This window comes from Cyprinus carpio, chromosome B4, assembly GCF_018340385.1.
Source record: "Cyprinus carpio isolate SPL01 chromosome B4, ASM1834038v1, whole genome shotgun sequence".
NCBI classification, from domain to species: Eukaryota; Metazoa; Chordata; class Actinopteri; order Cypriniformes; family Cyprinidae; genus Cyprinus; species Cyprinus carpio.
The window spans coordinates 14,519,489-14,546,606 of NC_056600.1; the positions used below are offsets into that span (position 1 = coordinate 14,519,489).

Sequence of the window (27,118 nt, forward strand, 5' to 3'; positions counted from 1 at the left end):
TCATTATTAAAATTTTAGAAAATGGAATCCAGAAAATGTAATTGTGTAAGTCTCATGATGTCAATAAATTAGACATGACTTTGATTAATTTAATTTAATTTAATTATTAAAACAGAGTCTAGAAAATTTCAGGAAATCAAGGAGGAATGGAATCCAGGAAAATAAAAAAAACCAGAAAAAAATAGACCGAATTTCATAGGGCCCTACCATATGCCAGATATGTTTACTTTGCAAGACGAAATGTACTTATTTAATTTTGTGGCAGAAACAGCCTTCTGTATTTCACAGGCTTGATAAAATGACACAAAAAGACTTTTACTCATAAAAAGAGGTTATGATCTATATAGATTTAATGCTAATTTTTATCACAATAATAATGAAAAGACACCTAAATCCCTTTCAAGGTGCAATTAAACACATCTATAATCCTTTAAATATTGTTTTATTTGCACACCGCCAGAACGGGTCATTTCAGGGCGTTTTCACTAAAGCACCATGAATAAGATTAGGGCTCAGCCCACCTTTCATCCCTCAGTGTTATGTGTCAAATAGGGATTAACAAAACGCTAGAATTGAAAGAGACCCATGGAACAGCTTCTGACTAAACTCCGCTATAATAACAAGAGTAGAGCTGCCACATTCTTACCGCAGGTAAAGATGAGATGAGAAAGAAAAAAAAAATCTCTTCAATTACGCCGCTCCCGAACAGATTCTACATTCTCTAAAACGCATGAAGAACGTTTGAATGAGAGGCTAACAGAGAAGGAAAATGAATTATTGATTCCAATTACACAGGCAAGAGTGGAGCCTATGCAGTTAGACATTTTATTGAAGTCTGAGTGTGAGAGACCGAAAGAGAGAGAAAGGAATGGATTTGACCTATCAGTAGATATCATCATGAAATTATCTAAATCATAAAATCATAACTGTGTCTGGATTATCATAAATGTGGCAGGCTGGAGGTAGTCCTCACTAACTTCTTTAAAACACATAATATTTGTGTCATTACTATTAAAAATGTTATCAGCAGATTCATATGCTTTTATAGCACTCGGTGGTTCTGATGAAATTATACTGCGGATATTGCAAAGCTTAATCGCAGGACATGATGGAGAGATGCCAATTTGAGATGATATCAGATAGAATAATGTTACATTATGGCTATTATTCCATTTGAGTTGTTTAATTAGTTATGCAAATTAAAACTTAAAACGTTGAACCATTAATTTAATACAATGTGAAGCATTTACATATGTGTGTGTGTATATATATATATATATACACACACACATACACACACACACTTAAGTTATATATTTAAGCATGCAAAAAACAAAGGTGGGCTTTTTGTTGCAACTACATTTTTTATACCTAAATATATAATTTTAACCCTCTGAAGTTGGCTAACGTGGATACGCGTTTTGAGGCAAATTCTCATGATAAGACCGAAAAGAACTTAAATTACACCTCCCATGGTTGATTCAGTTTTATAAGAATTCACTAAAAAGACCAGCAACATACCTTCAGAATACAGATGAAGGTGGATTATCGACTGTAAATCCAGCATACACAAGAATAAAAGACTGCACGGCAATTTACACACACACAAACACACACACACCTGGGACCTGGCCAGGTCCACTCAGACACCATTGTCCGCTCTGTAACCCACGTAATTGCTATTGTTGGTATCTATTAAGATGGCAAGTTGACCTTGTCTTATCCTTAATAACGTGTTGTGTGTGCGAGATGAGATTAGATTTTGAGGTCTCTTGGCGCGGGTATTCTCACGGTCTTATTCACACAGGGAGGCTTTACAACATTCAAACTCTCCTCTTAGAAACGGTAAGAAAGAGATGGCGTTAAAGGGAAAGTCTGCTCTGTGTGACAGCACTGTGACACATTAACTATGAATAATTACATGCACAATTTGAATAATGAGGCTCACAAAATCAAGGTTTGCTTGCAGGTATCAGAGGGCTGTCAGATTGCAGTGAGCAGACACATTTAATCTATATTTAAGCATTTTAAGAGATTAACAATCATCATGAATACACAGAGCAGACATCCTCTTCCATCTCTCTCTGTGTCTCATCTTACATTTCCCATCAAGACCTGGGAGTAATAGAGAAGAAACACTTCTGTCTGGATCAGAATTCAATTCTGTGTGTCCTCCTGGGACCCAGCAATACATTTTTTGAGAGTTATGCCGATGACTTGTGTCGAGATCATGGAAAAAATTAAGTCTAGATGTCAGGAAAACAAGTTTCTGTCAAGATATCACAAGCGATGACAAGAAAAAGTTGATATCTCTCAAGAACACAAATTTCCATTTGTAGAGATCTAGCAAAAAATGGCAACATAAGAAAACTAAGTTGTGTCTCAAGAGAACATTTTGTATTGACATCACAAGAAAAAAAAAAACAATTGTAAAAATCTAGGAAAATAATATCGAGCATCAGAAGAAAATAACCTGTCAAAACCTATGTCAAAAAAGATTAAGAAAATTAAGTTGAGATCACAAGAATAATTGTATGTCTAGACAAAAAGAAAATTGAGATCACGAGAAAACAACTTGACTTCACAAGAAAAAAAATGTCAAGAATGTATAAAAACTATTGAGAGAACTTTTGTAATGTTGAGATCTGAAGAGTTGGAAAAAATAATGCTGATATTACAGATTAAATTACATTATGATCATAATCACAAGAAACCAACTTAGAATTTAGAAGAACAGTTTAGAAGAAAAAGACTCAGATCATAAGAAAAATAAGACCTTGACCAACTTTTTTTCATGTCAAATGAATATGTCAAAGTGACAAGAAAATTGAGTTGTGACTGAAAAAACAATTTTGTTAAAGTCATAAGTCATGTTCACAATAAAACAACAGAAAACAAAACTAATACATGGCCTCTCAGGGGCTTCTCTAGGCTTTAATTATAAGCTTTCTTTGTTTGATTTTCAAACTGTTTCTTATAAATAAACATATCAGAGGTTGTCAGAGTGTTACGTTCTTTTATGACGAACACTTGTGTGTGTTGAGTCCCAGGAGGCATTATGAGCACTGATGGAGCCACGGCTTTATATTCAGCTTTGCATTTCTGAAAGGCTTTACATTTTTGAAATATGCTGCAAGATTTTCCACTCTACACTGTGTTTATCCATACTCTCCTCATTCTCACCTTCACCTTAATCATCATCTTCCTGTAGAGATGTTTCCATCAGCATAGACCTTGGGGAATAATCTGAGCGTAAAGAATAGAAAGAAATGGAGAAAGAGAGGAGAAAGATGAGAAAGATTTTTGTCATCTGCATGTTCTCCCTCAGATGGAGCACAGGGACGGGTCAAGCGCACTGAGAGATGGACCGAGAGAACCGTCTCCATAGCAACAGAGTAAACAGCCTGAGATTTGTGATGCTGCGGCTCTCTGTGGTCCACTAAACCTATGATAGAGAGACGGAGAGGGACGGAAGGTGGATGAGGGATGTGAATGAAAAGGTAATAAACAGCAGAAACACAGTAGGTCAGATGTACGGAGTAATTGTGTCTCCTGTCTGACCTCAGCTCCATTCTTTAAAACCTGTCAGCCAATCAGACACCAGGGACTGGCCTCTGGTTACTGAGACAGAATAAAAAAAAAAAAAATTATATTTAATATATACTCAATCAATTCCTTCTCCCTCCCTTTTATACAATACATCCCTTCCCCAAGGATCAACTATGTCTGTGTGTGTGTGTATGTGTTGCAGTACGAGTCCATGTGCAGCAATTGTATTCGGTGATCGTGACAGACCTGGCTGTGAACTTCCTCCCACGCAAAGCTACCCATCACACAAACACAGGCTACAATTGAGGCAAAAAAGCTAAAAACATATTTTCTCGTCCTCACTAAAAGTTGTTTTCCCACATCACCAAAGCAAGTCTTTCATCTCTTGTAATTTGAAAGCTACGTAGAATGTGTTTTTGTGTCTGTCTGTAAGAGCGGAGACAGATATGAAGGCTGAATTATCTACATCATCACCCAATACGCTTCTAATCCTTCAAACATTTTTGTGCAGTTTTCTCAAGAAAAACAACAACTGGAAAAACATGAATGCTTTCAGAGAATCACTGATATGTGCGCTTATCCAAGGATTTTCAGGAAACCTTATCGTTTTAACACGGACCAACAAAACCATCAATATTCCCTAAAGAGAATTTGGGTGGTGCTTGTCCAGATTTATAAATAAATAAATAAATAAATAAATAAATAAATAAATAAATATCATATCTTCGATGAATGGGATGAGACCTGGTTGACACAATATTTACAGTAAAGCTCGCAGGTGGCTATAGTAAGGGGCATGACATTTCCCAACCTGGCGCCGAGTGCTGCCAATCACAACACACACTGGCCCAGCTAACCAATCACAGCACATTTCATATTTCAGAAGGCAGGCCTTCATTTGATACAGGAACTATTCAAACCATTCATGCCAGACTAGGGAGAGAGGTGTTGTAGTTATGTAAAATATGTGAAAAATAATGTGTTTTTCAAACAACCTAGTATGAGAGCCTGTAGTACACCCCCAAAACAAAATCAAGTCTTTGTTAAAGAGCATAATAGGACCCCTTTAAATGAGCCAAACAAGTGAAATCTTTAAAGCTACACCCACTTGAGGGTTCATTAAGCTTTCAGATACATCTCAAGGCTTTCAGATATATATCAAAACATTAAAGGAGTCATATGATGATTTTTCCTTTCTCTTTGGAGTGTTACAAGCTCTTGGTGCATAAAGAAGATCTGTAAAGTTGCAAAAACTAAAGTCTCAAATCCAAAAAGATATTCTTTATAAAAGTTAAGAGTCAACCACTCGTACCTAAAATGGCTTGTTCTAACATGCCCCCACGTCTATGTCATGATTTGCATAACGCTGCCCAAATGTTCACGCAAAGAAAGGCGGCGTAACTTTTATTCTCACTGTTGCTGCCGACGCCATGTTGTGTTGTTTCCTTTTGAAAGCGAAACTACTTTGTTTGGTGTTCCAAAAGAGGACACAACTAGAAATCAGTGGTTAGGTTGCATTTACAACACTGTTCCAGAACAGTTCAACCCAAATATCCAGATGTGTGCAGTGCATTTTATGGAGGACGGTTTCCTGATCCTGGGAGAGAAGACTATAATGCTGGCTGTTCTGACAGTCTGTAAGTACGTTTACATTATTTAAAAGATTTGCCACTGATAATTCAAATGCGAGTTTTGAGCAGTGTAGAGTAGCACTTGTTGTTTGTTGTTTCTCTGATCATAAATACAGACATGGTTTTATGTTTACGTGGCGTGATGCAACGCAACGTGTAAAAAGGCCGTATAAGTCAGCGGTTCTCAATTCCAGTTCTCACACCTACCTGCTCTGCACATTTTGCATGTTTCTCTTATGGCTTCAGACGTTCGTTCTATTCAAACATAAGTGCCCTGCGAAGTACACATAACAGGATATTCAGCCATGATTACAGTTCAAAGCGAACGAATATGTTCCACTCAAAGTGCATTGAAGTGTGCGAGACTTGAATTTAAATTGTATTTATTTACAGAGGTATGTCACACTTTTCCGTGTGTGAAAACGTTGGGCAGTGCAAATCTGTGAATGAATGTTTCGAAGTGAGGTAAACTTCAAGAGATTTCCCATGCTCAGGGAGTAGGGAGCAATGAACACTGTGTAGGGACCATGTCAGTGGGAACACAGTTCATGCACGGGGCTCACTTCTAATGAGCTGATTATCTGAATCAGGTGCATTAACAAAGAGAGACATGCAAAATAGGCAGAGCTGGGGGGCGTGAGGACTGGTATTGAGAACCACTGGTGTTGTCATTATAATCCATAATTATGTCCCCACTGGATGCAACAAATGCCTCATTTATAATGGGTTTTAATATTTTTGCACAAGGCATCATCACAGTATTGTAAGGGGCAAAACATTACCGTCACACACTTGAGGTATTCGGCCAATCACAACGCACTGGATAGCTGGCGAATCAGAGAACACCTCACTTTTGAGAACGATGAGCATTGTAAAAATTGCCGCGTTTCAGAAAGGCGGGGCATAGAGGAGAAACAATGTACATTTTGTGGAAAATTGTGTGTTTTTTGAAACTTAAACCGGATAAACCCATTTCATTACACCAAATGCACAAAATAATGTTCTTTTTAGCAGCATCATATGACCCCTTTAAAAAAAAAAAATTAAAAAAAATAATTTAATTGATCCTGAATTTTAATACAAACACATGCATATTCATAGTTTCATAAATATGTAATAAATATAAAAGATAAATTAAAATATATAAATATGATATAAACTCATTGGTCTCCACCCCATCACATTTAACTGTTGTCAAAAAAAAAAAAAAAAAAAAAAAAAGTTCAAAATGTCAGTCATTTCCCAGCAGAAACATCATACAGTACATGCTATAATGTGTTTCAGTGGGAGTGTGTGTGCCTTTGTGTGTGGGTATGTGAGTTTTTTGTGCATTGGGGACATTCTGCAGTCTCAGCCCTTTGTTTGGGTATGCATCTTTTCTGGATTGTGTCAGATTTTAAGTCAATAAATAAATAAATAAAAATAATTAAAAAAATAAATAAATAAACTTTTCAGACATTCCATTCATTCCTATGACTGGGTCAAAATGACCCCTGAGGGACACTTTTTGTACATTTTGTTTCATTACACCCACATAGAATCCTCGAATCGACAAAATTTTTTGTGTGTGTTCTCCATGCTCAAATGTGACAAAATGAAATTTTTTTTTTCTTTTTTTTTTTTCGTAAATTCCATGCTTTTCCAGTGAAATGACCCGCTAGGGCAGCAATAGGCAACGTCGGTCCTGGAGTGCCACTGTCCTGCAGAGTTTAGATCTAACCCTAATCAAACACACCTGAACAAACTAATTAAGGTCTTCAGGATTACTAAGGCTACAGACAAGTGAGTTTTTTTTCAGGGTTGGAGCTAAACTCTGCGGGACATCGGGACTCCAGGACTGATGTTGCCTACCCCCGCTATAGACACACTTTATACACATTATATAAAACACACATAAAAAGCTCCTCGAATTCACTTGAATTTCATTTTTTTTTTTTTCATGTATTCCCGGTTCAAGTGTGACAAAAGTACAAAGGCTCATTCCATAACAATCAATGCTTGATTTGTAAAAAAAAACTTTAACAATGAGTTTCGGGTCAAAATGACCCGAGGGATGGATGAGGGTTTTAAATAAAAGTCTAAAAGCACTATTATACCAAAGATGATAAAAATGATAGCTATAAAGTTTTACTAATTGTTCTGATTCTATAAAAATTAGAATGCCATGCCACAAGTTTAATATTAATAACACAGCAAAATCATTTAAATATTTGACTGTCCACTCTGAAAAATGTTGCAGTACAATTTTGCAGTATGTGCTCATTTTTAATACCCAAGAATCCTTATCTATTCAATATTATAATATGATTATATTTGAATATTTGACAGGTTTTTACTTTAAAAAAAAATCACACACAAAATGCAGTGTGGATCCTGAAAATACCAAATTAGGAAAAAAAAAAAACCTCCAGTTTTGGTTTCAATAGTTGTATTTATAAAGAACATTTTGCCTTTCTGGGGAAGGCTGTTTTCAGACGAGCCTCACAGGACACGGAACGCTCAAATTAGCTTCAGCACGGCTTGCTCCAGTGGTTCAGCCCATCTCTGCAGCCATTACAGAAGCAGTGTAATTAGTATATGCTAATGCACTGGCGATTAGCTCCCGTCAGCTCCCAGCGTCCTGTTCTACAGATGAGAGTGGCAGAACATCTGAACCTGAGGGCTCGGGGTACTGACGCAACCCTCTGGCCCTCACTCATTATGCCAGGCTCAGGAAGTGATCGCTGCTGCTTGGCCTTGCCTGTCATTCCTCCCTTCATTTTCCTTTTGAATATTTTGTTTAGAAGAGCAGAGAGGACGTGCTGATCCCAGCTGTTTTAATGAGATGGGAGCACTGTTGTGAACGACAATGAGCCGAAACGGCACAGAAGAAAGGAAAAAAAACAAAAACACATTCCCTATTTTCAGCAACTCTAGAATCCTCAAGAAACTCTCCTGCATGGTAGATAAACCAATATGGCATGGTATGTCTATGTCTTGTGGTTTATTGCATACTATGAGTTTTTTGATAGTTATTGGAAAGCTATTACATCATGTGCTGAACACATGTGCCAAGTTCTTAGAAATACGATCTTTGATTCATGTTGGTTTCATATAATACTATTTATATTTGAATTTATTTATATGTAAATTCCTGTGACTTCAAAGCTGAATATTGATAATAATAATAATAATAATAATAATAATAATAATAATAATAATAAGTTGTTTCTTGGGCAGCAAATCAGCATATTAGAAAGATTTCTGAAGGATCATGTAACATTAAAGACTGGAGTAATGATGCTAAAAAATTAACTTTGATCACAGGAATAAACTACATTCAAAATATATTCAAATAAAAAGCAGTTATTTCACATAGTAAAAATATTTCACAATATTACTTCTTTTGCTGTATTTGGATCAAATAAATAAAGGCTTGGTAAGCAGAAAAGAATCATAAAAACCATTAAAATATTACAGTTCAAAAACTTTTGACTGGTAGTGTACATATTTAATGTTAAGAAGCATTTGTTTTTGTTTTTTTATAAATATCATGAATTATGTAGTTTATATAGAATTACATGTTTTTGGGGCATTTATACAACCTGAACTAATCTTGTGCTGTCATGAAAAGGTAAAATTATATTAGACATCAAAAAAAAAAAAAATTCCCCTTTTCTTTTAACCTGAATACATGTGAATGTACACATTTTATGAAATCATGACAGTTGTATCTTTTTTTGTTTGTTTGTTTACAATTAATTTTACAGTCCTTAAACTAGTCACTATATGCAGGTGTGAATAAAGCAATAACTTCTGCATGCCTCACTGCCAACCCATCATTTCCACAGAAAATTTCACACTCACATAAACGCACAACGCACATTATTAATGCCTTAGCTTTCCTCTCACCCACAAACACCTGAAGAACAGAGTCGTGTTGAAGCACGCTGGTGCATTTAATTAAGACAAGAGCCTCTTGCCATGCAGATTAATTCCATCACAGCAGAATTGTCTTCTTAAAAGCTGTTGTTAAGTCGCTGCGAGTTTCTGACTTTGAATTAATTTCCATGCACAGCACTAAGGCAGCTTTTTCAGGTCTGCCTGTTTGATCGAATACTGCACAATGGCTTTGATGAAAAGGGTGGAAAGGTCAAAGCTAAGTGTTTGTTATTGGATCCGTTGTACTCATTCATTTTGGTTTAGCCCCAGTGACCGCAGCTATCGGTTATTGGTCGTTTAGCAGATGTTTTCTCATCCAAAGCAGCTTACAGTACACTTTCCATGGGACAGTCTCCCTGGAGTTACACCTGAGGTTAAGTGCCCTGCTCACGAGTATAATGATGATACAAGATCTCGGTCTATTGATCATGTTTCACCTTTGAAGTCAACATGACATCAAAATTGACCCTATTGACTTTCTTAATACACATCTGGGCTTCTTCATGATTCAAAAGAAGAAAAAAAAACTTGCTTGCAATCATCCATCAAAATAGGCCACATTTTCGAGATCCAGCAAGTTCCCAGTGAATAAATCAAGTCATTCCCTATTTTTTTCCCCTTCACTGGTATACTCAGATGCTGTATGTCACACATATTGGAGGTAAAATGTGTTGCAAATCCCATTTTATGTTGACTGTAAAAGTAAAAGTAAGTCATTTGCTTGTGGTGGAGAGATACTCATGACCTTTAGAAACCTTCAGAAAAGCTGTAACTGAAAACTAAATCACATTACATCAGACTAAAAAAACGCCATTATTTTTCCCACAAAGCTCCTGTTCTAATGGAGATGAAGAGGATGAAGGCTGTGGTTAGTGGGGAAACTCCCTCCCTCTCTCTCTCTCTCTCTCTCTCTCTCTCTCTCTCTCTCTCTCTAACTCTCACAAGCTCAAAGAATAAAACATGAGTATGGTGACATATACAGAGGTTATATAACTCTGTCTCTCAGTTTAGTTCTCCCTTGATCACTCCTTCGCTCTCTCACTCTCATCGCTTGTTCTCACCTGCATCCCACTGTTTTAATTATTCTGTAGGAGGGCTACTTGACTGCAGAGAGACTTTGCTGTGCTGCATGGAAGCTTGAAAACATGTTTGTAGTGCAAATTTCGTTCAGTATCTTTTCTTGAAAAATTGTTGTGAATCGATGAATCATTCATAATTGAAGATGCCTCACTGATAAAATCTCCTGCTGAATCACCAGCAGTAGTTCTGTTCTGGAGGATGCTTCCCAGCATGGGATGCTGATGAGGTTGTCTCAATGGAAAAAATGAACAGAACTGGCATGCTGGTCCACCAACCTGGACCAGCATGGAAATTCAGGCTGGACTTTGCATTCATTTCTGCTCATTTGAAACTCCTGATCAGGCTGGACTATAGAAAAGATTCTTGAGTGAACACTGAACAGCATTAAACAACAAACATATCCCAAACATTGTCTTTTTGCATGTCACTTGAGTCCAAGCATGTTAACATGCACATTCTAAATCTGATTGATCCGGCAGGTAAACAAGTTTTTCCTTGTTATAGACAGCTTAATAAGCACTTGATTGAAACAAGATTTTTCCTGGCATGTAAACACCGTACCCTGCATTCTGTTAACTTCTTTAACTATAAATGTCTGACTAAGCGACAGAAAAGCATCCTTACTGTGGATGTAAATGCATCTAGGAAGGTTGAATGTAGGGCTGCTTGATTATGGCAAAAATGTATCACTTATTTTGGTCAGTATTGTAATTACGATTATTCAACAGCTAACAAAAAAGAAACAATCGAATGTAAAATAAAACTGATTTGCACGTGAAGTTTGGGATTTTACGGAAGAGCTGGAAAGGGGGCGGAATGTTGCACAATAATAGTTTTATCTCAATTATTGTATTTTCATAATCGTTGGAGGCCAAAATCCAAATTGTAACTATTTCAATTAATTGCACAACTTGAACGTTTTGTAGTAGGGAGGAGGACTTGTTCTTGACCCATCTTGTGCAGAAAAAGTAGAAGTGGTACAGATATAATGCTGCGAGAAGACTTTTTAATGCTTTATTTAACATCACAACTCAACAAATAGAATACTCAGTCAGATACACAAATGATTATGCTTTGACATCCTTATCCTGGAAATAACCAGTTTTTCTGTATTGTAAACATGATTTTCTTGTCTTATCAGGTTATTTGTTTGCATGTAAAACAATAAAAAGGGTTAGTTAATTTTGGTAGTTATCAGCGTATTGGTGTGCATGTAAATGTGTTCAATATAATTTAACATTGAAATTGTTTGTCTTATTAGATTTTCAGGTTTGAGGGTATCAGCCCCTCTTGGTTTTGATATTGTTTACCTATGTTGTTTTCCTGCGGTTGTGGTTTAGCATGCTAGGCTCTGAATAAATGAATCAAATCACTGCTAAGAGTAGTCATTTGCCAGCCTCTCCTGCTAACAGGATTCAATTATTGTTTCCCTGCAAAATGATTAGATTCTCTTGTCTGCTCGTGCACTTGCAGCAGATAGAAAATGTGAATGGAAATTTGTGTGTGTGTGGAAAAGAAATTCTGTTTGATTGTTCTAGTGTGGTGTTTAGGAAGCTATTTCGAAAACTGTAGCTTTCCAAGCCACAAACTACTCAATTTAAAGTGGTTAAAGTACAATAAACTACTTACCCTCACTGCAATTTAAGAGACAGTAGCTAATGACATAAGTACTTATGAACAGCACATCTAAAAAAAAAAAAAAAAGTAAATAAATAAATAATACGCATGTTCATCTCATTTTAAAAACAACTTCTGAAAAAAAAAAAAAAAAAAAAAAAAAAAAAAAAACCTAAACGATGTGCTTTTTGCAATTTTGTCTGGGACTTTTAGAACTTCCTGTATGTTCAAAGGTTTACAATGCTTTTCCTCACTTATTGAGATATTATCACACCTGCTACTAGGCTTGACACCATACCTGGTACAAAATAAACAGCAAGCAGCAGCAAATCAGCTAAGCTGTGGTAAATCATTTTAAACAGCATATGAGCAGCGGTATATCTGCTTTAAACCATTTGGCTCCTGATTGCTTTTGTACTTGTTTCTTGTTTTCAAAGCCATAGTTGCACATACGTCAGTGAATATTCATGAAATGCTTTAATGCCTCTGAGCTGTGTAAACCCTGTGATGACAAAAAAGAAAAAAGACAGGAGTGTTTGGAATGTCATGAAAGAGAGCGAGAAAAAAAAACAAGAAAAAAAAAATAAACAATTCCGTTCACTTCAGCTGAATACTGCCTCGTGTGATGCCTGCCGAGAAATGATGCCTGGGGACAGAGACGCTGCCAAATCTTTAGTGCTTTCCACAGAAGAAAAAAAAATACTCAAAAAAGAGGAAAACTTGGTAGGATGCCATGCCATACACACATACATATATATAGGCTTCCACCATTCCAACCACAGGAGAAAATGAAACATTTGATAATGATCAGGGTCAGAAAACGGTGAGGCAGCACTCTTCACTACGGGGGCGACTGACTTATTTCACTAACAGAGCGTCAGGTGACTGAAAGAAGAGAAAATGTTTGTTTGGTATTTCACAAGATATTAGCATACTAACTGCAGAGCTGCCAGCAGGGAGAGTACCCAGACATCTCTGGTGCTGAATAATGAATATCGTGTTATATTTGTATGCGTAGTTTATTTGTATGCATATCTCAGGATGTATTCTTCTCCAGCAGCTTCAATCCCTAGTCAAACCCCCATCTCAATTAGCATCTTTCAAGTTCGCTTTTACACTGTAGCAAATATCATCTGCTGGGTTCCTGTTTGTTTAGAAATGCTATCTGGGATCTTTCTTCATTTTATGGTCTCCCCTCTTCTCTGTTTTCATTTGGAGGTGATTTGGCCTAGTGGTGACTATACCTAAAACACCACCTGAGACTAGAAAGCTGGGATTTTGCTAGATAAAGCTGGTTTGTTGCTTTTGGAGCATGCGGTTTAGCTACAAAACTTATTTGGTAAGCCTTTCCCTGCAAGTTTGTGAAAAAACGAGCTGCTCAGATATCTCAGTTTAAGCAACAACGCTGTACCAGTTCTTACGCCATAGCGAAAGTTCAAGCAAAGCATGCTAACTGTTCTGTCTTTGGCTGCACTGCCAAGCACAAAACACTATTTAGAGTCCCAGCCTCAGAGGAGACAAGACAGCAGTGGATTTATTGATTTATTTACTGTATTTTACGCTGCTGCCACACAGATCTAATATAAACATGTGATTTCTTTCCCAGCTGTTTACCTTTACAGACATAGCCGACTGTTTTTGTAACTCATGTTTGTTTTTAACGAACTTGTGTGTATTTGACAATTCAAGTGCAATAAGACATGAAAGAGAACTTAGTTTAGTACTCGTGCCGTGTGACAGCCACTGTATGTGCTCGTGCTTCGGATGTGTGTGCTCAAAACCATATATCGAAAGTTTAAAATAATATGCATGATTTCAGCATGATAGACATGATAATCAAAACCAAACAGATGTTTTTAAGCAGAGTATCCTAGGTAAAATCTGTAAAGGAACAGACCTATCCTGGAAAAGGGGGCAGGGAGCAGCAGCTCATTTGCATTTAAAGGGTCGTGCTTCCACTCAAAATAGGCATTTTTAAAATAATATAATAAATGATCTGTGGGGTATTTTGAGCCGAAACTTCACAGAAACATTCTGGGGACACCTGAGATTTATATCATTTAAAAAAGGGGTATAATAGGTGCCCTTTAAGCTCAGGAGCACTTATGACATTTATGTCTTGATTAACATTTTTGGGTAAATTAGCACTTTACACTTTAAAGAGGCTTGATTGTGACACCAGCATTCACAGTAATGCATATATCCTAACGACTAGTCTGGTAGCTTTGTAATAGTGCCAAATCAGTACTTATTTTTGTGACCTTCAGCAACAGTGGCCATACATTATCGTCGTCCATTGCTTTTGACTCTGTCACCTGAGAGGTGACAGCCTGATTAATGGATGGTGTTTTTGTTCACTTAAATTACCCTGTGTGACGTCTACTTAATGATTTACCTTTTTTTACTTAAAAACCAGCTGTGAACACATGTTTGGCATTTGGGCGCACTGATTTCAAACACATCAAGATTTAATCAATTGTTGCATCGATTGACTGGACTCCAGCTTTTCAGGAGCAAGATTGATTCAGGTCAATCACGGGCGATGGGCGTTTGCGTGAGTCCCATTTGAGCTGAAAGCCCCCTGTGGGGGTGTATTAAGGTAGAGCGTTCTGCATTAGACTTCTCCAAATCCCTTTCATCTTCAAATGTAGTCCCATTAAATCATATGCATACATGGGTGACTCGACCAAAGTAATCAACATGCAGCGATTGGTTTTCTCATCTGAGGCTCGCGCTGCACATCAAAGCCTTCAGGACTCACTACAATGAGCTTTTTGATCTCACCACTCAAATTTAGAGCCCTCATGTGTGAGTTCATGTGCCCTTGAGGCTAAAACTCTTGTGCACATACACTTGGACACACATTTCTCTGACATTTTTATGTCACCTCATTTATAAAATCAATTAGTCAATGTGAAATCAAAATTGACCCTAGTTACTTACACATCGCTAGTCTTTATGCACAATTAATCAGTGCACATTATTATTACAAAGAAAAATGTCTGTTTTGGTAGTCTTTCAACAAAACAAAATAAAATAAGCCCCTCAAATGAAATCTTTTCAGCTGCCACATCTTTTCAGCTGCCAGATAGTAACAATATTTAATGCAGTATGCAGTAATTTAAGGTTAAAAGAGCTTGAAATTCACATTCGCTTACTAGAACCCACCCAGTCATGTTCAATAGTATTATTAAATATTATAGGGATTATGAGAATTTAACCTTATTATGCAATCGCTTTGCAAGGTTATCCATTTAAAGATTTCTTTCTTTACTGCAACTGAAATATAAAAATGGATTTAGCATTAGTATCAGGCCCTGGTGAATGTAAATAAAGGTTATAGCAATGATAGCAAATAAAGACAGATTTGAATAAAAAGCAAATTTGCCATTCACAATCCACTGCAAACTCATATTCAGTTTTGGCTCCATTCTACTATGGAATACCCACATCTCACAATCCAGTCAATTCCTGAAAGATAAAATGAAATGGATTGTAGATGCAGTTTCATGTTGACTTTTCATTCCTTATATCTTCCTCATAGCACATAAATATTATTAAGCATTCACAAAATAATCACTGTCTCTGTATTGTTTATATGCTCTCATCTACAACTTTGCCTAAAGATAATTGCATTATTAACTCGTTATTTTTCTCCATTCATTCTCTCCCTCTTTTATGGATTCTTTACCAATGATCAATTATAACTTAAGCCATTGCTGAGCATTATTGGTACAAAGCAGGGCCAAGCAAGATTGTGTGCACATAGACAAGAGCATCATTGATTTATTACATAACTGTCATTGTGACATTTCACAATATCACTGTGTTTATACCTTTGATTCTCTCCAAAGGGCACTCAGATCCATCACCACGGCAACACCGTACTAAAGGAAGTGAACCTTTGCTACTTTGTTCTTTACCCATAATTCCTGGTATAGTAGCCCACGCAAAGTTTGACATAACTTCATAAGCAGTGTAAACTTTAAGTGAGAGAATGAAAGCGATGTACCTGCATGCAGAAAAGACTTCTTGTTCTGAGCTCTTCTGTTTTTAGTGTGTCATTCAGCTTTTAGAGTCTAGCTGGGGTCTGCTTCTTTCTCAGATGTCCATAATGCTGCAGCAGCTGTATATTTATTTTGCATATAAGCGAAGATTGTCAGATTGAAAAGGCAGGTGCAGATGTGAATCAACTGTTTCACTATCTTATCGATTCCAGAACTTCATAATCTCAATACCTCCACTGCCTAAATCTCAGGAGAGCGCAAACAGAGGAAAAAAAAATTAAATAAATAAAATTCTGGTAAATACAGGAGTATAATCATTCAGTTGCTGATATTTTGTAGCATCCCCTTGTGGGTCAGTCAATGGCTGCTTTTGTATTGATTTCAGTCTGCCTAATGTTTGTATTTTATAGCGCTGCTCTTATGCGGACTGACTTTCTGTATGGGAAAAACATATGTAGCTGAAGGCCTATCTGAAAAAAAAAAAAAAAAAAAAAAAAATATATATATACCCATATATATATATAATTTATATATATATAATATATATATAAATACTATATATATATATTCATATATAATAATAATAAAAAAAATGCTGAAAAGTCAGCTTTGCTATTGCAGGAATAAATTACATTTTAAAATATATTACAATAGGAAACAGTTATTTTAAAATGTAATATTATTTCACAATATTAATATTTTTAATGTATAAAAGTAAAAAAAAAAAAAAATCTTACCAACCTCAATTTTTTCAAAAGTATTTAGTCTTAAAATTGAAAAAGAAACTTTATGCTACATATCAGGTATTTCATAAATTTTATCCCTCTCTCTCTCCTCCATTATCTGTCCTTTTTCCTCTGCATTCCTCCATCTTTCTCCAACTTTGTCAAGCACTAACTATAAAGCAGCAGCAGCAGCAGCAGCAGCAGGGAGTGTGATGACCATGTTGCTGAAGGTCTTTTGGAAAGAGTTCAGGAGACGCAGCCTCAGATTTACATGACAGGGGCCGTAAATGGCACTCTAATTTGCATGCTGATGTATGTCCAGCAGCAGATATATGTCATCACCCTGCCAAGATCTTCAGACTGTCACAAAAAAGAAGAGGAAAAAAAATACTCCAAAGAAAAGCTTGATGCAAGTATGTAAAAATGTGCCTTAAATATTACACACAAAGTAACCATACAAACCTTCCTTAAAAAAAAGTCTGAAACTCTGAAAAGCCAGACCCACTTCTTTCTCCTGTAGAGATGTGAACCTCCCACTAGACACCCAGAAATATCATTGTGTTGCTTAGCAGCTCTGCTGGTTCCCCAGGTCTCATTGAACCAATGGAGCAAACGTAATGGCTTAGAATTCTCACATTTATCTCAGGGCAGCTTGTCTGTTGTTCCGGTTTAAAGGGGGTTAGAGCTGATAGTGGATTGAGGACACACCACTAATGTGTTTGAGGGGGGAATACTGTGATGTTAGGGCCATAGACATGTTAAAATTAAAACTGACCCTTGAGTGTTTGAGATGTACAAGCTCCATTAAGCACTTAATGCTGTCGTCATTTTAGAAAATAACTTTATTCTCTGTCTTTCTCTCATCCTCCCTTCCTTCTATCGGTTCCTATACCTCCATCTCCTGGGTCCTCTTTTACTGTCACCTAGTTTTCCCTTCACGTCCAGCATATTAAGTAAAAAAAAATGTGGAATTTGATTTGCGGTTCCGTTTATGGATTCTGGGGAGGACCTGGTCAGCGCTGACAGCCATGAGCCCAAATTACTCTTACATCCACTCTGACCAGGCCACGGGCAGAAAATGTTGAATCTCATTACCGTGTGCCTCAGTCTGCTCTCGTGAGGGGACTCGAAATATGCTTCGCCCAAAATTAAAGTTTGAGAATGAATGCAATGGATTTTAAATGTGATTGAATATGACATGTCATTTATGAATGGCTTGTATGAAAGCTCCTGAAATGTCAACATAGCTGAATTATTCACAATAGCTCTGTTCTAAAGCCTAGCGAGACCCTTGCTGTCTAATGTCATTGTAGGCACCAAACTGAAATGTAGGCATTTGAACTGAAGTGAAACCTCATACGTGACTGATTTGGAAAGATCTACACAGGCAAATGAACCACACAGGAGACTCATCTGACAATTGATTGCAGTGGCATTTAAAGTTAGCATGTTGCTACGCTAACTATGGTGTAAAAGGATTATAAGACTATAGAATAATATAAGACTATGGGCAAGATTTAGTAAACACGGCAAATTAGTGTGAGAGCGCAATTCCAAAACAGTGCTGATGGGCATGGACATTTCTGCGGGTGATTTACTGACAATGCACAAATTAAAGAACACAGACACAACATCTCATTTACATATCAACCAACGCAATAGGCTATATCAAGTACAGCACAAATTGCAGAGCCGATGCTCATCAGGTGTGGGTGATCCAATTACGTATACGAATAATACACGTATAAAATATATATATGTGTGTGTGTGTGTGTGTGTGTGTACCGCATATATAAATACACACACACACACACACATTATATATATATATATCTATATATATATATATATATATATATATATACATATATATAAATATATATATATATATATAAAAGAAAAATGTTAAGTTTGTGAATTTAAAATATTGATATAATATCAATTATACAAACAAAAAAACAATAAACACAAACAAAAACTTTCAAAATATATTACACAAATATATAAATAAAAACAACTACACACAACATAAAAAAACACAAACAAAAACACTACCCCCTAAACAAAAACTTTTATTTTGGATGCAAATAAATCGCGATTAATCATTTGACAGCACTAATCGATATCAGTAAAAATTAATCGACTCCTACAAATGAATGTTTAAAAAAATAATTAGGAGCAAAAATAACTGTGTCCATGCCTTTTCAGCACTAATTCTTCACTGCATGTCTTCAGCAAATCCTGACAGTACTATTTTAACAGCAATATTATGCATGATGTCAATCATCTTATGTATTTGAAAGATACATTTCTGGTCAAAAGTTTGGCATCTGTTTTTTTGTCTGTGTCTGTATGTCTTAGAGAGCAGTTTCCTTTATTCACAGAATTGATTACTTATTTTTATTTATTTTCACTTGCTTATTTGAGAAGCCAGAAGTTGCATTACCTAACTATGCTGCAAAATACTCATTAGCCCCTATATAGAAAAGCAGATGAGCAGTGCCCTGAGCTCCACAGATCCTGAGTCAGCCTGTGACTGTTAACCCCAGTGGAAAGCTCAGTCTATGCAGGTCTCATAACCACTGACCTCCAAACATCCAGGGTCAGGTTAAAAGAACCCAGACCCAGCCATTAGGAGCAAGCAATATCCTCAAAAGGCTCATCATCAAACTGGAAAGCTGAAATAGTCATCAACCAAAGCAAGTTCTAAAAATGTGTCGACCAAACCATGGCAGTTTATTTGTGCATTTTGCTGCCTAGACATTTCCCATAATGAGCTGATAATGCACTCCTTCAGGTAAAGGTGGCAGAGGACAAAAAGAGAAAAGTTAGAGTACATCAGTTGTAGCAAATTTGTGTGTGCACGTCTACATCTCAGTTCTGATTTTCTATTTGTCTATGTCAATTTTTTTTTGCCGAACGACAATTTATGTGGCATGTTTTACATGAGTTCTTGCTTTTCTACACCTGATTCCCTGGTTTGCGCTATGAAATATTCATTCTGATGTGTTTGTTCACTTTCATTTCTTGGCAACATTTTGACAGGAAAGCCAACCCTCAACCAATCATGATTCATGTAGTATTTCCCTGTGGCCCCTCCAGATATCTGCAGATAAAATATTTCTGCTGATGTTGTATTTGGGTCAGGGAGAGCCCATTCCAGTCCCCTTCCTTTAAAAAAAAAAAAAAAAAAAAAAAAAAGCTCTGTGGTTATTTATAGGTAGAAAGGCCTGCCTTACATTCATCAATATTGTACACACTAAAATCAACCCTACAAAAATAAATAAATAAAATAAAATGAAGACAATAACTTTTAAATCAGGGCAGCTGTCAACACTTTTGAAAGACAGAATTATTCCCAACTGAGTTTAAAAAGTATTTTGTTGGTTGGACGAAATATTCTGTCATTTGCTCATCTTCATGTCATTCTAAAACTGGATTTTTTTCTTCTTCAATGGAACACAACAGGAGAAACTTTGAAGAATGTTTGCTTTTTTCAATTCTGTTACAATAAATAAGATGATTACTGTTAACTAAAATTAAAATAAAAACCATGAAAACAAAAAATTGCTACTTGGAATAAAATTATCTTTAGCCTAAATTAAAAAATCATTCTAGTTTATCTTAATATAATAAAATAACTAAAACTGAATTAAAATTAAATGAAAACTATCTAGACAAATCACAACAAAATAAAAACTTTAACAAATTAAAATGAAAACAATATAAACAAAATATCAATTAAAATATTAATAAACATGACTTAATAACCAGATACTTTTGGATGCAAGTATCTGTATTTGCCATTGTCCTTATAGTAGGACTATACTAAAAAGAGAGAGAGAAAAAAATGTACTGATGTACATTTCGTTTTTTACAGTGTATGTACTTCAATGTTAGCAAAGTCTTATTTCTAGTGAATCTGCTGAGAAAGGATCACAGATATGAAGGTCAATGACAAGGGTTCACAGTTGTTTACAAGGAAGTGTTTTGTGAAAGAGTTCTGGACTTGGGCACCTATTATTGCCGTTATCATTGGTCTTGCACTATAGAGTCCGTTGAACACCACGTTTGACCCAGGGGTGAAGCTGGGCTATTGAGTCTGCTTATCTAATGTGCTTTTTTTTCACACTTCAATTGATGGGTTTTGTGTACCATCAATAATTTAGTCAGAGATTAATTTCACTGTAGAATTTACGTGTTGGAAAAGCTTTCAGCAATCAGATAACATTTATAAGGCTTCGGTCGAACTGGAGCAGGGAGGCTGAAACACCACGCATATGCTTTATCGAGCCAAACCTCATCAAATTCCCCTCAGAGTTGCCCAGTCGAATGGGTTCGTCATTTCCCTTTCAGCAGAACCCCCTCAGCTTTCCTTCATTACCCACAAATAGTGCAGCTCAACCCTTATTGAACAGTCCTAATAGTCCTCCCACCCAGTTTCTATCTATAGTGCTGCTGCTGACAGGGGTTTGCGTTCCGGATTAATCCTGAGTCTCTGAAAGGCTGTGTGCTCCGTTATGCCATAAGCAGATGCGCTGAAAGTTACCCGTGGTGTAGTTGATGTATTAGCGGACCCACTTTATATTAAGTGGCCTTAAATACTACAGTTTGTACTTACATTTAAAATAATAATTGGTACAATGCACTTATTGTGTGCATACATATTTTCACATTGTACTTACCTGCATGTAAATACAGCTGTAATTAATTTCTGTAATTACATTTATAATTACTGTTGACCCATCCCTTACACCTTAACCTACCCATAGCACCAAACCTGTCTCTAACCTTACCTGTATCCCACCTCAATAGCAGCAAACTTATTTTGCACTACAATATGAATGCAATAGGTACAATATACGTTGTTTTTTTGTTTTGTTTTTTTTTACATTTTTTATTTTATGTAAGTGCATAGTAGTTAATGCTACTTAATATAAAGTGGGAGTAAATTAGTTCTTAGAAAACTTGTGTTTAAAGGTCATGAGTAAAAATACATAAACTTCCTTACACCATGAGTTTTTTTTAATTAGTTGTTCAAATATTAATAAGCAGTGGAACTAAAAAAAAAAACTTCTTAATGGTTTTCTTTCAATTTTATTTTTAGTGAGGCTAATTAATCATTGTTCTTCACTGCTTCATATCAGGACAGTTTTATTACCCTGATCTTATTGATTATTGACTCAAATTATTGACTTGATTTTTACCCTTAATATTTTACTTTGAATAAATTAATAAATTTAATGAATTAAATGTCTCATTTCATGGATCCCAAAGGTATTTTGTAATATCAGAAAAGTAAAAAGTAAAAAAAAAAAAAAAAAAAAAAAAAAAAAAAAAAAAACACGGCAAACTATACTAATGGATTTAATATACAAGTACAATTTGAGCTCAAGTTGTCAACAAGGCTGTATACAGGATCTGTTAGTCAATATTACACTGGGCCCATCAAAGTGTCATTTTGTACAAACATCAATAAGAACTAGAGGTCTTCAGATGAGTTTCTCTAATAAGTCCCTACAGAAAGATAATAGAATGGATTGATCAATAGCCTAGAGCTGGAGAGATTCAGAGATCTTGATAGGGGAACTTAGTTGAGGCAGTTTTAATTCAATTGGTATCAATTCTGTTCACACTGTGTTTTGTCCAGGATAGCTCATAGTAAGGTCATCTTAAACGAAGGCAAGGACTTAATGAAATGCTAGTGAGATTTCTCCAATCATAAATCACATCTGTGCGCTTAAAGCCAAAGAGCACAGACTGGTTTCATAAGCACTGTAGCTGTGGTTTTTCATTGACAGCACTATAGGCCTAATATGTGTCCAGGAAGTCACCAAGCTGGAAACGAACTTAAAGCACACAGTGTTTAGATGATATCTTTGAATTTTCTCTGATTCACAGCAGACACTTGGGAACGGTTCTTAGCACATCCAATATCAGTGGCATGATGAATAACTAGATCCTTGCAAAAACCTCAATCAATCACATGTGAATGTTTTCAGCTCCTGCAAAACACTTCTGCGTGTACCATGTGCGTTAGCAAATCTGATCAATGAAGAGATCTCCATCTCCTACACGTCTAAGTGTGGCTGATTGATGGTTTCATTCGAAAGTTGCCTGAAGCTGTAGAGCACAGCTTCGGCATCTAAAAACACACTTACTGTATGATATTCAATGTTAAAAACAGCTGATGAATTACAAAGTAAACTTGTGTGACTTAGCCAAGACGGCGCTGCTGTTAAGGCCAACATTGATGTTTTTATCTTTATTTACATAAAATAATAAACATTTAGGTTTTTGGGACGCTGCCAGAAATGCAGAGCGAGATTTGGCAAGGAAGCAAGCTTTTCTGAGTATGTACTGTACTTTAGTCCTCAGAACTGCTCATTAGCTTGTATTTTGTTGAGTTCACATTGCCCTATTAAGTGTGGGCATCAAGTTTAAGTTGATGGTTGGGCATTATCATGGGACCTTCAGTGATGTATACAGTGACTAGAACAAAATGAAGAAGAACAGCACTGGCTTCATCTAAGTGAAAAGGCAAAGGAGCATTTGTTGTACACAGCTGCCTGCAGAGCTTTGAGAGTAAAAAAATTAAATATTGTATTAAATGGCAGCTATTCTTTATTGCTGGCTATGAGCCACCTGACCTCTTGTTAGAGGAAGCCAGAGGAAGTAAATGTGTCTTTATACTTTAAAAGCCACAGGGCAGGGTCCTGAGAAAACCTCACAAATCAGTGTTTTTTTCTGCCTTGTTGCTTCATCCTGTTGTAAATGAGATGTTCCTAAGAGCACCCGTGCTCCATTTCATATGCAGATATTATTCTTACCGCCAACACATGTCTTTCTCCAGATGTCTCTGGGAAGCAAAGGTGACAGACGTTTGTGCAGTTACTCATCCCTAAATAGGCCCGAGAGGACTGGAGTCTGAATGAAAGATGACCCGGGTAGGTGGATGGCTTAAAGTCACCCATTTAAGATCAGAGAGAAATGCATAGGTCTGTAAAATCGGGAATGCTGTAAATATGTCTTACATTAAAATGTCTTATGGCGCTTTGGTTGCATATTATAAATTATGATATTTCTTTGACTAACAGAACACAAGGGCATGCATAAGGGAAATTGGATTGGCTTCTGTTTGAATTACGGTAAAGGATATTTTTTGCAATTGGCCCTGAAAGAGAATTCTCTAACCAGGGAATTTTTTTTAACCCTTTAAAAAAAAATAATAATAATCCATATGAAACCAACATGAAAAGTACATTTGTAAGAGTTAATTAGAATAGACCTAACTATTTAGACCTACATGAAATTACAATAAATGGACAAGGACAGTTAAATAATAAATAAAAAAATTTTTTGATGACAGTTTAATTGTGTTAAAGTTATGACAACTTCATTTACATTCTATAAACTGTATTATTTTATGGAATTTTAATGAATTTTCTCTTTAAAATGTTTAAATATTCATTAATATTAAAATAAAAATGTTGAATAGCTAATATGTGATAATTTAGTATGAACTAGCATTATATTCACACTTGCAAAGTGATGAAAAAAAAAGAAAAGAAAAAAACCTGAACATGGCTTTTCTTTTTGTCATTTTCTCTCTTTTCTCTGAAGTTTTCCCATCAAGCAAGTGACACCTCCCACTAGTGGCACAATGACACAGCACAACTAGATTTCTCCTATTATAACTAACGAAGCTGTGAGTGTGACAACTGCTTATTATAATACAAGCAAATTCAAAAAAGGCAATTAGCTATTTTCAACAAAAATCCAAGGCTTCTATTCCTATAGCAGCCATATTGAATGTTACTTTTTCTCGCATCCTCTCAAACGAGCATCTGTTACACCGTTGGCATTGTTGTGTCTTGTACACAAAAAGTCACCATCGTTCAACAGCCACAGTAGAAACACAAGTGGCGTCAAGTTAGCCAAAAGCCTGAAGTGCCTTTCCTGCCCCAGATTCTCAGCCTCAGGATTGGGTAGGGGAATAGATCAGATTAGTTAATTAGACAGATTTGAGCTTGTTAATTCTTGTCCCAGAGTCTTCAGACATGTTCCTCATCCATCTGGTAAATGACCCAAGAGAAGATGTGGTTTAATCGTCTCCCTCTCTCTGTACATCTTAATTAACTGCAGCTCCCTCCTCTTTACTGGATTTCAGCTGAGGCCTGAAACCATATTGCGTTTATGTGGGATTTATTTTTTTTCTCTTGCATTAAAAACATTCTGGTTCTGTTTGGAGGACCACCTGTTAAACAGAGATGGCCATGTTCAACATTGAGCACTAGCTTACATTCAGTACATATGTATATAATAAAGTTATGTAATGCTCTTATCTACTCCTCTCTTCCACCCTCAATACCCATGGCTGAAGTGCCCTTAAGCAAGGCACTGAACCCCCAGTTGCTCCCCGGGCGCTGAATATAGCTGCCCACTGCTCCAGGTGTGTGTTCACGGTGTGTGCACTTGGATGGGTTAAATGCAGAGCACCAATTCAGAGTATGGTTTACCAAACTTGGCAAATGTCACAATTATGTAACAGTAAATGATGCCATTTTTGGAGAAACTTTTTAAAAGATTAGTGTTTCTAAAGTGTAACTAAGCGAGTATCAAATAAGTTTTGCTTGAAATTGTGTGTGCGCTGAATGGCCTTAAAATAAATATTATGCAGGATACATCTTTATGTCAGTAGGTGGCGACAAGTGACTATTTCTAAGTTAGTCATTGAATCATTAATTTTACTGATTCATTCTAAACTCTGATTCATTCAGGAATGAAATAACACTACTTTGTGTTGCTTGCAGATGTGCAGTGTTTCTGCAGTGTCTTGGAAATATTTTTGTTGGCCAAGCAAACACAACAAAATATTAAAACGACTTGCAACATAGTGGCCAAAATGCAACTTATTTAATATTAGCTTGTTTACTGAACTGCTGTATAAGCACACTTTGTTTGTGCTGTTTATCCGACTGTCAGCATGCCTGTGATTACCTGCGGCACTCTGGCACTCTTGCTTGTGATATTGCTTAAATCTGACACAATGACTTTCATTCATTTTTAATCGTAACTTTAGTTACAAATATCCTGAAGTACATTTTTGAGCCACAGATGCCATATATAGGCTCTAGCATTGCACATCCTAATATTACAGTATATACTGCAGACTGCACTATCAAGTTTTTCCTGAATGGACTTTTCTTTGGAGGTAAGAATAAAGTATTTTCCTCACTCCAATTCATGTGTTTTCCATCACAGTTTCTACACTTTCTTCTCAAATGCTGAAACGACAGTGTGACAGTTGCATCTTGTAGTGTAGCAGCTTGTGTGAATGAGAGGCCCGTGTAGACCACTGCAGTGGCACCACACACCAAAACCTCCTCCCTAACCAGGCTAATGAGTTCTGATGCTAAGCGTGCACAGTGGCAGGGTCATTTTGCAAAGAGACAAGAGGCAGGGGCAAGGAAACGTTTACTTATTTAAATGGAAAGGTCATTAGTGCAGAGACACAGAGGGCCTTTGACAAATGAAGTCAAAGCCACTTAGTGTCCGTTCCTCAAGCGAACGACCGCATAATACATAAAACCACACTCAACTGCTTTGAGGCTCAGTACATGCGCTTAGGGACAGCACACTGAACTTCCTTCTGCTGTAGTTCCCAGAGATTGAAATGAATTGCTCCCTCATGTTTAATTTTTCATTATATTGCCATTTTACACTAAACAGCGTAAAAGATTTAATTTAGTGAAAAGGTAATGTGTTTTCTCTTCGCTGTTTGAGTAATTAGATTGGTAAGCCGTCATTAGTGCGGTCTCTGTATAACACAGCCATCAGGCAAGAACCGAATTCTCACCATAGACAAACACTTATCTAAATGAGGACATTCCCATTTAATTCTATTGTTTTTAGATACAGCTAATTATAACAGCTGACTAACCTTAACTTAGTCTCAGAGACAATACACCCACACTTGTGTGCCTGGCAACAATCACGTTTACAGTGTGTGTCAGTGCCATCAAATTTTTGAAAGATTCTCCAGGTACAGAATCATAATACATTTAGACAGAAATTCTGATTAGAGTGCCTTTTTTCCAATACTATATCTGTACAAACATTTATCAAGAAGGCCTCAGAAATGTCAGATTTTTTTGACATTTTACTAATTTTGGATCTATTTCAAGTAACACTCTCCTAAACTGAATGCTAAAAAGACCAACTATTCATGTGTCCGTTTGTTTATTCTTTCTAATGCACAAAGGTCTGAAAACATCAGGAAACTAAACATCTGATCTTTGATCTGATTTTTGGACACTTTGGTACATTTCAAACTGAAGTTAAGCTTAATTATCATCTAGACACGGCTCAAAGCAGACTGATTTTTATCGGGACATCTGGTCACCCTATATTCAATCACTGCACAACTAGATCAGTACATTATTGGAGGGATTCTCCTGCATTCTCTCTTTCTCACTCTCTCTATTGCTTTCTTTCAGAAGCTTGAGCGCAGTTTCCTCAGGCAATGATACTACAGCTGTCACATAGGACATTTCCACCCCTTACATACCAAACGCACACACACATG

At 36.4% G+C, this 27,118-nt stretch overlaps 1 protein-coding gene and 1 long non-coding RNA gene across 3 annotated transcripts in view; one reads left to right on the plus strand and one right to left on the minus strand.

Moving 5' to 3' along the window:
• lepb (leptin b) overlaps positions 1-27,118 on the minus strand; it is a 161,897-nt gene that overhangs the window by 132,194 nt on the left and 2,585 nt on the right. The gene's annotated exons all lie outside the window — the stretch shown is intronic.
• The window catches only part of LOC122137031, a 101,007-nt gene that overhangs the window by 68,819 nt on the left and 5,070 nt on the right, over positions 1-27,118 (plus strand). Inside the window, exon 3 of the long non-coding RNA XR_006154527.1 lies at positions 23,384-23,477. This is a non-coding gene — a long non-coding RNA (uncharacterized LOC122137031). The remainder of the gene's footprint in view (positions 1-23,383; positions 23,478-27,118) is intronic.